Source organism: Brassica napus, chromosome A9, assembly GCF_020379485.1.
Source record: "Brassica napus cultivar Da-Ae chromosome A9, Da-Ae, whole genome shotgun sequence".
In the NCBI taxonomy this organism is placed as follows: domain Eukaryota; kingdom Viridiplantae; phylum Streptophyta; class Magnoliopsida; order Brassicales; family Brassicaceae; genus Brassica; species Brassica napus.
This window is the reverse complement of record NC_063442.1, coordinates 13,479,129-13,491,414: the sequence shown is the minus strand read 5'-3', so window position 1 is coordinate 13,491,414 and position 12,286 is coordinate 13,479,129. Positions and strand designations below refer to the sequence as shown.

The 12,286-nt window shown below is 36.6% G+C and overlaps 1 non-coding gene across 1 annotated transcript; it reads left to right on the top strand.

The window, feature by feature from the left end:
* The first annotated feature begins 5,218 nt into the window (after nucleotides 1-5,218).
* On the top strand, nucleotides 5,219-5,325 carry LOC125578703. Its single transcript, XR_007316786.1, has one exon. It is a non-coding gene; the product is annotated as a small nucleolar RNA R71 (small nucleolar RNA).
* The last annotated feature ends 6,961 nt before the right edge of the window (nucleotides 5,326-12,286 follow it).

Below are 12,286 nucleotides of genomic sequence, written 5' to 3'. Positions count from 1 at the left end.
TTCTAGGTGTCGCTCCCATAACCTCGCTCCCAGCTGGAGCGACCTCGAGGTGTCGCTGTGAGACCTCGCTCCCACGCACGACTCCTTCTCAAAACTGAACCGATCAAGTACCTGCATACAACTTCTCTCTCTCCTTTTTTTTTTTTTATGCAATAAGATGAGAAATGAAAAACACCAATGCAATATATACAAGGATACGCATGGGACTTCCTCCCAAGTGAGCTTGTTTAAAGTCCCGAGCTTGACTTTGCCTTCCTTTTAGATTAGGCCGGGGTAGGATCAGACAGTGGAGTGGAAACTCCATCTTCCTCTGGTGCATTGGCCATGTAGAGCTTAACCCTTTGTCCATTCACTGTGAAGTCTCTTCCATCAGTGCTCCACAAGACTATTGCTCCATATGGCCTAACCTCCTTGATCTTGAAAGGACCGGACCACCTTGACTTAAGCTTTCCTGGAAACAACTTCAGTCTAGAGTTGTAGAGAAGAACTTGGTCTCCTTCTTTAAACTCTCTCTTCAGGATATTCTTGTCATGGAAAGCTTTAGTCTTTTCCTTGTAGATTCTTGAGTTCTCAAAAGCATCCATTCTTATCTCATCAAGCTCGTGTAGCTGGAAGAGCCTTTTCTCCTTAGCACTCTTGATGTCAAAGTTCAGCAACTTTATTGCCCATAGTGCCTTGTACTCAAGTTCCACTGGCAGATGGCAAGCCTTCCCATACACTAGGTTGAAAGGTGTAGTGCCCAGTGGTGTCTTGTATGCTGTCCTATAAGCCCAAAGTGCATCGTCAAGCTTATTGGACCAATCCTTCCTTGTAATCCCCACAATCTTCTCCAGAATAGATTTGATCTCCCTGTTAGAAATCTCAACTTGTCCACTTGTTTGGGGATGATAAGGAGTTGCCACCTTGTGCTTCACACCGTTCTTTTTGAGAAGTCCCTCAAGCAGTTTGTTAATGAAGTGGGAACCTCCATCACTGATTACAACTCTTGGAACTCCAAACCTTGGGAAGATGATGCTCTTGAACATCTTGATTACAACTCTAGCATCATTGGTGGGGCTTGCTATGGCTTCCACCCATTTGGAGACATAATCAACAGCCACAAGGATATATTTGTTGCCAAAGGATGATGGAAAGGGGCCCATGAAGTCAATACCCCAGACATCAAACACTTCAACTTCAAGGATTGGATTTTGAGGCATCTCATTCCTCTTGGTGATGTTCCCTCTTCTTTGGCAAGAATCACACTTCGAAACAAAGGCTTGTGTATCCTTGAACATGTGTGGCCACCAGAATCCAGCTTGTAATACTTTTGCAACTGTCTTGAAGGTGGCAAAGTGTCCTCCATAGGATGATCCATGACACTGTGCAAGGATCCCATCAATCTCCTCATTTGCAACCACTCTCCTATAAAGCTGATCTTTGCAGAGAATGTAGAGGTAGGGCTCGTCCCAGTAATATCTTTTCACATCCTTGTAGAACTTCTTCTTGGCATAGCCTACAAGATTCAAAGGCTCTCTTCCTGTGGCTAGGTAGTTAACCAAATCAGCATACCAAGGTTCTTTCTCCTCTGTTGCTTTGACCTCTTCCAGCTTCCTACCAGTCTCACAAACTGCTATCACTGCTTCGATAGCCATGATCTGCTCTTCAGGAAGTCCTTCGTCAATTGGGACACCAGACTCTATCCTCAACCTGGATAAATGATCAGCTACTCCATTCTCAACTCCAGGTTTGTCCTTGATCTCCATATCAAACTCTTGGAGCAAAAGGATCCACCTCAAAAGCCTGGGTTTTGCATCTTTCTTGGCTAGAAGGTGTCTCAAGGCAGCATGATCTGTGTAGACAATGACTTTAGACCCAACCAAGTAACTTCTGAACTTCTCGAAGGCAAAAACAATTGCCAGCATCTCCTTCTCTGTTGTGGCATACCTCATTTGAGCATCATTGAGGGTTTGGCTGGCGTAGTAGATCACATGAGTTTTGCCATTTTTCTTCTGCCCCAGAACAGCTCCCACAGCATAGTCACTGGCGTCACACATGATCTCAAAAGGGAGATCCCAATCAGGTGGCTGGACAATTGGGGCACTAACGAGTTCACCTTTCAGCTTCTTGAAAGCTTGTAGACATTCCACATCAAAACTGAAAGTAGCTTCCTTGCACAGCAGCCTGGTCAAAGGTCTAGTGATCATGGAGAAGTCCTTGATGAACCTCCTGTAGAATCCAGCATGACCAAGAAAACTCCGGATGTCTTTCACTGTCTTTGGTTGAGGCAGACCAACCATAACATCGATCTTGGCTTTATCCACCTCAATCCCCTTCTCTGAAATCTTGTGTCCTAGCACAATCCCTTCTTTGACCATGAAGTGACACTTCTCCCAATTCAGCACAAGGTTGGTGTCCTCACATCTCTGTAGGACCCTGCACAAATTTGACAAACAAGCAGAGAACGAAGATCCGTAGACAGAGAAATCATCCATGAATACCTCCACAACATCCTCAATCAGATCAGAGAAAATTGACATCATGCACCTTTGAAAGGTAGCTGGAGCATTACATAGACCAAATGGCATCCTTCGATATGCAAAGGTGCCATAGGGACATGTGAATGTCGTTTTCTCTTGATCATTGGGATGTATGGGGATTTGGAAAAATCCTGAGTACCCATCAAGGAAACAGTAGAATGGGTGATTTGCAAGTCTCTCTAAGCATCTGATCAATAAATGGTAGTGGAAAATGATCCTTTCTAGATGCAGAGTTTAGTTTTCGGTAATCAATGCACATTCTATGACCTGTGATGGTTCTTGTTGGTATCAGTTCATCGTTGTCATTCTTGATCACAGTGATACCACCTTTCTTTGGTACAACATGCACAGGTGATACCCATTTAGAATCTGAGATAGGGTAAATAACACCAGCATCTAGGAGTTTAAGAATCTCTTTCTTTACAACATCCTTCAGGTTAGGATTTAACCTTCTTTGATGCTCGATAGAAGTCATTGATTCATCCTCAAGATGTATCCTATGCATGCACAAAGAGGGTGATATCCCCTTGATGTCATCTAGTGAGTAACCTATTGCCTTTCTAAATCTTTTAAGTGTTTTCAAAAGTTCAGATAGCTCATTCTCAGTAAGTTCACTACTCACAATGACAGGGTAAGTTTCATTAGGACCAAGGAATGCATACCTTACACCATGGGGAAGAGGTTTAAGCTCCACTTTAGGTGCCTTTAGTTCACTCCAGTCATCCTGCTGGTTGTCCTCTCGTTGAGTGACTGAGACTTGTTGGTGAACCATCTGTGGAAGCTCCTCATACTGGTCCTTACTGACAAACGCCTGGTGTGAATCCAGCATCATCCCATAGGCAGTACTCTCCAGGTTCTCGATCACCTCAGCCTCCTTCTCTACAGTTAAAGCATGCTGTAGAGGGTCCTCTAGTGACAACTCTTCTAGGAGTTCATCAGCAAGGGCATCCATCTCTTCGATGTAGAACACTTGGCCCTGAACTGTTGGCCTCCTCATTACTTCCTTGATGTCGAAATGCAGAACGTGCCCTTTACCCAGATGGAGATCAATCTTGCCTTCTTTCACATTAACTATAGCTCCTGCTGTGGCTAAGAAAGGTCTTCCAAGGATTAAAGGGTCTTGAGCTTCTTCACCCATTTCAAGCACCACAAAGTCTGTAGGGATCTCATAATTTCCAACCATCACTGGGAGGTCCTCTAAGATACCCACAGGGTACTTCACTGAACGATCAGCCAATACCAGAGAAAGTCTACACTTCTTGTACTGAGTGAAACCCAGCTTCTTAGCAACAGATAGGGGCATCAAGCTGACACTAGCTCCCAAATCGCAGAGACATCTATCAAATACCATAGGCCCTAGAGCGCAAGGTAATGTGAAGCATCCAGGATCTTCTAGCTTCTTTGGAATGACCAGCCTCTGAATGATAGCACTGCACTCATGAGTGAGAATCACCATGCCCTCCATCTCTTTCTTCTTTGCAGCTACAGCATCTTTGAGGAACTTGCTGTATTGAGGGATCAGCATGAAAGCATCTATAATGGGCATTGTGACTTGGACTTCACTCATTTGCTTGTCAAACAAAGCTTTGTACTTCTCTAGTAGCTGCCTCTTAAATCGACCTGGGAATGGGAGCTTGGGTTCATAGGCAGGAGGAACAAAAGAGTTCTCACTTGCAGGAGAGACGACTTCACCATCTTTAACTGTTTTCTTCTCTTCTCCAACCTTTCCCTTTCCTTTTGCTTCCACTATCTTTTCCAAGATCTCGTCATTGATCTTCTCATCAACAATCACCACTTCATCATCTATGGTGATGGCAACCCCCTCACTTTGTTTCTCAGCATCCTTGGTGAGAGTTCTCTGAGGTAACTCCTTACCACTTCTAAGAGTGATAGCTTTCATGGTTTCCTTTGGGTTTTGCTCAGATTTACCAGGTAGAGAACCTTGTTGGCGATTTTGTTGAGTGTTCATGGCAGCAAACTGGTTCTCCAAAGCTCTGAACTTGTTGTTGAGCTCATTGTAGCTCCCATCAATCTTTGAGTGAAGATTCTTCAACTCATAGCCAACATGCTTCTCACTTCTTGTTTGAGACTCCAGGATTTGTTTCAGTAGAGCATCAGTGCTGCTGACCTGAGGAGTGGAGGTAGAGGGATTAGATTGTTGTTGGGAAGAATGGTTGCCCTTGTTGTTGAAACCAGGAGGAGGGTTCTGCTGAGGTTGATAACTGCCTTGCTGATTGTTCCGAGGCTGATAACCACTCTGCTGGTTGTTGGAATAGGACTTCTGTTGGTAGTTGTTGTACTGAAAGTTGGGTTCTTTCTTGTACCAGCTACCATTGTTGTTGATGAAACACAGCTCTTCCTGACCTTCCAAACCCTCAACTTCATGGACAACAGCTGGTGTTTCTTGGCTTGGGTTGCCGACAAAGTGCAGCTGCTCTTGGGTAGCTTTATCAGCAAGGAGGATGTCTATCTTATCCTGTAGAGCCTTCAACTCCTTCCTCGTTTGCTTATCCTCAGTTCTACTGCTTCTGTCGTGGTCTCCACTGTAGACTGCATCACTCTTAACCATGTTGTCAACCAGCTCCTCTGCATCCTCCTCAGTTCGCCCCAAGAAGAACCCATTACTAGCTGTATCCAGTCTGGCTCTGTACTTAGGTAGAGCACCACGGTAGAATGTGCTCAGCAAACTCTCCTTAGAGAAACCATGGTGTGGGCATTGAGCTTGATAGCCCTTGAATCTCTCCCAGGCTTCACTGAAACCTTCCAAGCCCTTCTGTTGAAAGCTGGAGATCTCGTTTCTCAGCTTAGCAGTTCTTGAAGTAGAGAAGAACTTCTCCAAGAATGCTTTCTTGCAGTCATCCCAAGTGGTAATGGAGTCGCTGGGTAGAGACTTCTCCCACTGACGTGCCTTATCCCCCAAAGAGAAAGGGAATAGCTTGAGCTTTAAAGCATCTTCGGACACACCATTGGTTTTTGACAACCCACAGTAGCTGTCGAACCTGTCCAAGTGATCAAATGGATCCTCGAGAGCCAAGCCATGATACTTGTTGTTCTCGATCACGTTGAGGAGTCCTGACTTGATCTCAAAGTTGTTGGCTGCCACGGCGGGTGCTCGGATTCCCAATCTATGACCATGAATGTTGGGACGGTCGTAAGTGCCAATGGGGCGAGCTGCTCGCTGTTGGTTAGGTGGACCATTGTTGTTAGCGCCATTGACGCCTGCATCTTCTTGATGAACGTCTCCCATGTCAGTGTTCAGTCTCTGCAATTGAGCCTGATGGTCTTCTTCTCTTCTCTTTCTAGCACACTCTCTCTCTAAAGCTCTGATGTCTGCTGCTCTTGGAACTAGGTTTGATGGACCCTTGCTCCTCAAGTTCATACACCTGTAGATTAAAGGGAGGTGAAGAAGAGTTAGTAACAAAAGAAAATAAAAATGACTTAGTCTCAAGCAATTGACTAAATCTCAATGTTCAAATCGACTCAGAATTTGGCAACGGCGCCAATTTGATGTTAGGAGTTTTCAAGGCTCCTAAGACAAATGCTGTAGTATAAATGATTGTCGAACCAGTTCTGAGAGATACTAAAGCACCGAGAATGCAAGTAATCACTTAATCTAAGTGCAACCAATGATTTAGATGGGTTTTTAACTATGACTAATTAATAGGAATAACTAAACGATACTTTCTTAACTATTGGAAAAGAGAACTCATGGATATAGGGATTAGACATCGGGTGATCAAGCCTCGAACTAAAGATGGCAAACGATCAATCAATCTATTAACCTTAAGCTTAGACACAATCCTAAACAAACTCTATGTCTAGATGAATGTTCATTTACTTAACACAATTCAAGCATCAAATGTCTTTGGTTGAATATATGAAAGCAATCATTACTAACAAGTCTATTAGCTATCTTAGCATCTTTAACAACAAATGTCTTTGGCAAGGTATGCTAAAAGTCTAGGAGAGTTATCTCGGGCATTTCATCGAACACCTTTCGGGTGAGAAATGCCTAAGGATCAACAACTGAGTGGCCAACTCAGAAGATGCTTTATGTTCACTCTACTAGCAAGGCAATATGAATGATCTACACTAAAACATCCTAGTTCTAACCTAATCACCCTTAATCTCCCTAACCCATGAATTCAAAAGGTGATTACTCACTAATCTCCATGATTCCTCTTAAACCCATGGTGGATTTCAGATTAATCATGCAGAGAAACACAAAATATAAATAAGAACACAGAATTTCAATAATAAAACTGATCAATTGATTCAAAGAGATCACTTTCCAAAGGTTTTTGGTGGTTTTTCTAAGAAAAAAAGATGATCCTCCCCCTGGTGGCTTACAGAGTAATAAAACATAGGTTTAGAAAATAAAAACGTGCATAATGAAATGACCAAAATGCCCTTGAGAAAACACAAGTTCGAGCAGAAACAAAACACGGAGCGACCTCAGACTGTCGCTCCGACAAGTCGCTCCAAGCTTCGGGAGCGACCTCGCTGTGTCGCTGCGAGAGGTCGCTCCGGGCTTGTTCTCGCGTCTCCGGGTGGTGAATTCGCGAGCGACTTCTTCCTGTCGCTCTGGGACGTCGCTCCAAGCTTCGGGAGCGACTTCAGCACGTCGCTCTGGAAGGTCGCTCCGAGCTTGTTCTCGCGTCTCCCAGTGATGAAAACGCGAGCGACCTTGCTGTGTCGCTCTGGATGAGTCGCTCCGGGATGTGGTGCACAGCGACCTCATGCCGTCGCTCCGAGAGGTCGCTCCAGCAGTGCTCGTCCAAAGCTCACTCTAATCACCTCCTTTTGAGCTCCAAATGCACTCAAATGTCTCCAGAAACTCCATGTGGTGCTCAACTACCTGATAGAGACATATGTATGCAAAATGCAACCTAGACATGGCTAAATCCTAAACTATATGATGAAAATGCACATGAATAAATGGATAAAACAATGTAAATATGCAAGATATCAATAATGAATGTATACTCTTTTTCAAATAACTTAAAAATATATCTAAAATGTTTTAGTATTATTCGCAAGTGTCTTTAACAGAGTGTGTGTAAAATCTACACAACAAAGCTTAAAATTCTTATGATATGATTTAGTTAGAACATAGTAGACAATGGAACTTGCTGTGTAGTTCATTAACATAAATTTTGATGGTACATTGCGCATTATACCACATAACATCAAGGTTAATAATTTTTAGTGATTTTGTTTAGTATTATAGATAAATGAATGGATATAAAAAATTTATATTGACTAAGAAATCCATAATTGCATATAACCCTAAAATCACGTCAAAAAATCCATAATTGATCGCGTATTTATTCAAAATTTTGACAATAGCGATTTAACATCTTATGTTACTATGACATATGTCACGATTGATCAATCAGTGCGAATATTATCCTCTAAAATTGGAAAGAATACAATAGACTTCCCATAATTGAAATACCACAAACACGAAAGTCAATCATTCCGAAAATATTTGATTGACTCAAATTTCATGACCAACTTTGATTATTCTTTTGAATTGGAGCATTCAATATTTGACACCGAGATTTACTCCCTTAAGGAAATATAGCTTAATCAAGATCCAATGACAGCGTTTTTCCGATTCATTCAAATATATCATGGACTATATGTTTCATTTTCAAGTAATATCTTTGTATTGTATCTAAGTGTTTATAATCAGAATAAAAAATTGTTGATATGATCGAGTGTACACAAATATTATGCTAACATATTACTAATAATAATTAACTAATATACAACAACACATAGACAAATCGCACAACATAGTATATAATCTTGTTTCTGGTTTATTCAGCATAATAAATTATATAACATAAATATAATATGATGGCCGATGACATAATATTATCTCGAGTTGATAGGGATGATAAATGGTATCGGTATAACTTAACATGGCATATAAATTATATTATCCATAGAGTTCAGATTTTATACAATAGTATCGTGACATGGATGTATAAAAAGTTTCAATACTCTAAATTTAGTGAACACGTTCATGAAATGAAACTATATGTTTTTGGTAAGATGCTTAGAATAAATGCTTAGAATCAAGATACATAAAATGAAACATACATTATATGTTTTGAGCAATGGCATGATATGTAATTAGTCTAGGTCAAAGAGGGTTATTTAAAAAAAGTTGTGAGGTGGAATGTGGTGTTGACACCTAAGAAATAGCAAAGTTGTGAATCACACATGGGATAAAGGTTTATATATAAAAGTGCTCCTCAAATAATAAGAAGCGGATTATATAAAATATATAAATTTGTTAATTTCAAAATTTGCATTGAAAAATTGTTGAGATCTTAATGTTTTAATTTTAAAATTTGTATTGATAAATCTCACATTAAATTTTTGTGATTAACGGTTTAAATTTTTGTTAGAGCAAATATACAAATGTTAATAAAATCATATGAGTATTAAGTGTCAATAATAAATATTTATATTAAAATATAATATATATATATATATGTCAATATCACTAAAGTTTAATTATATACCATATAAAGTACATAAAATAATTGTTTTGATTTCTTTACCAAAACATTATTTTAAATAAAGAAAATGTATTGGTTTTGATTTATGTATTTACTCTAATGTATATACTTTTATGTATCCAAATTATTATTTTTAGAGGTTGTTTCTAATATATTCTTTGATCCCGACAATACGAGAAATACACTTCTTCAAATCAAAGTAATTTATAATATTGGAAGCACTATATATATATATATATGATTTCATTCATATTAAATATTTTAGTCTTGATTTTTATTCTTGAAAAGCTTTTAATGAAATATCATGACAAGATTACAATTACCTCCTTTTGAGTTTGTTCGAAAATTAAAGATTTGATCATTTGTCTAATATTTGTTTCTCCATAATACTCTATCTAGCTGTATAATTGTAAGAGTGATAGATTTGAACTATTTACTAGAAGTTCATAGTTTATCATTTAATAAATTAAACAATTCTTAGTTTATACATAGTCTACATATACTAGAATTGTAAATTATTATATATATTTTTATCAGTATACTCTTAAGTAACTAAACCTTAAAAGCGTAGGTTAATCAAATAAGTAATTTGTTTTGTTGTACTGAAATTATATGATTTTTAAACCTTTAGTGAATATATACTAGATAGACATTTATATTTTGAGTCTGCACTTATATTCTATAACAACTTGATATATTAGATTTGAACACTAACCTGTGAATATAGTTTACTGGTGATTTTTTTCAAAATTTTGATTCTTAGAGATGTATCTGGAATGAAATTAATTTTTACAGATGTCCATATTTTTAAATTGACATTTGTGCAATCCACCGAATTCACAGAAGAAGTTAAACACAAAAAATAAAACTTATATCAGTGAAACATAAACAAGAAAGAAAACACAATTTTATAAAGAAAGAAAATAAAATCACTTACGGAGAGTTAATAGTAAACAAATCAAGAGCAGAAAACCTAATCCACTTTCGTCATTTCACAATCGATGTTATCTATCTGATTTTTGTGATTTGTGACAACCGTAAAACTTATTTTTTTGTGCATATGTAATCTTAAAAAAAATAAAAATAAATTGTAGTATGTTAACTCTTCAACAACGATGTTACATTTAGAAAACCAACATTTGTATTCGTTATTTTACTATCGATAAAAATTGGAGTGTTACAAAATGTTAAAACCATTTAATGAACAAACATTAGTATAAAAAAATCTCTTCGCGTTTTCGCGCGGATTATCATCTAATTTTTATTCTTCGTAAAATATTTTTGATGTTGAATGTTGTAACACGTATATATTGATGTATTATGAAATATTAATACATCAACCATCTCAAAAATATCACTACAAAGTGGAAATAGTTGATCGGGCTATAGACATTAAGTATCGTTCCAAGATTTCTTAGTTTTTCACTCAACCCTAATTTTAATAAGTGGAGTAAACATATCCATCATATACTACTAATGTAGTAATGTTATAGTATTTACTTATGTAATGTGAAAAATCATTGCATTAAATATAAAAAATCAGTTTCGACATATTTCTATAAGTTAACTCATATAGTATTTTTTTTTAAAAAAAAAAAAAACTCATCAAAGTTGAATCATATATGATTCGGTTGGGACTTGAAAATAATAAAAATAGACTTTCGTCAACCACCTAATTTTGTTAGTACCCTTCGTCCCTTCCGCTCTTTTTACAATCAGAAATTCAGAAGCGAACAAAAGGAGTCTCTACCTAACCTAAAGCATCTCCAAGGAACCTCGTTTTGAAAGTAAAAAATCTTCAAAATAAAAGTTTGAGAGTGAGTTGTTCCAAAAAAAACCCTCAAAATTATCTTTAAAATTTTAAATAATTTTCCTTTTAGTCCTTAAATTTAATATAAACTACTTATAATCACTAAACTTTATACAGGTAAATAATATGTACACATTGAAAATATAAACTCAATATTTATAAATACAATTTATTAGAACACAAAATACATAAATAATAACATAAAATGTACATTTTTTTTGGGAGAAAATATACATTTATTCATAAAAATTGAAAATATAAACTACTCACATAGTGTTCTCATACAAAGTACTCATTAGTTTATATTAGTTTTTATTTTATTTTAACATATTTATGTATTTTATTTATTAATAATACATATATATATATATAAATAAAATATTTAAATGAAAAATAAATAGTGTTGAAGGTCTGAATAGTAAAACCTTAAATTTGAGGTTTCACTGTTCAGATCCTCAAAATTTAAGGGTTTGAAGATCTGTTAAAAAAACAAAAACTCTAAATTTTGAAGATTTAAAGGTCTCTTGAAGATGCTCTTACTTGTTAGGTAATGCTTAGGAGAATGAGAATCAATTCATCAACTACTTCTCTTTTGTATGTTTCTATAATTCCTACCATATTATACAATATAATTGTCGTCATTTTTAAATCTTTTTAATATGATTAGTTTTTGTGTACAATTAGATCCATCACTGAACCAAACTCTTTGACTCTATTGATAAACATCACGTAATCGAATGAAAACTGCTGGATAAATTTTGGGGGATAACAAAATACATATTAGATGCATCAACATATTTATATACTATGTAAAAACATCATAAATTGATTAAAAAATATTTAAATTCTTACTATAATTAAGTAGCTTAATTTCAATACATTTTTAATAATAGATTGACATCTTACGATACTATAAAATCAAATTATAATAACATACTAGATTTCCACCCGCACAACCGTGCGGGTATATATTTTCACATTTATATATATAGATATTTGTTTTACATAATTATTATATACTTTTAATGTTACTCACTACGTTGCATGAAAGCTTTATCGGACGTTTCCTTCCCGCTTCGGAATCGGAATCGGAATTGGAACCTTGTGGAAGCTTACGGAATCTCGCTTCCACAATGCTTCTAAAATATTCTCTTTAAAAACATGTTAGAAACTTACGATTCCGTTTTGAAATCACGCTTCCGTCCTTTATAAAAAACACAATGTCTTATATCAATAAAATATAAAACTATAGTTTTTCATTTATATAAAATCAAATTTTAATAGTATTGAATAGAGAGAATAGAAATATACAAATATTAAAATTAATACTATAAATTATCTTTATGCATTGAGGTTTTTATTAAAGATAAATCATATATTCAAATATATTATGTCAATTAATTATAAAGTATTAATAATAA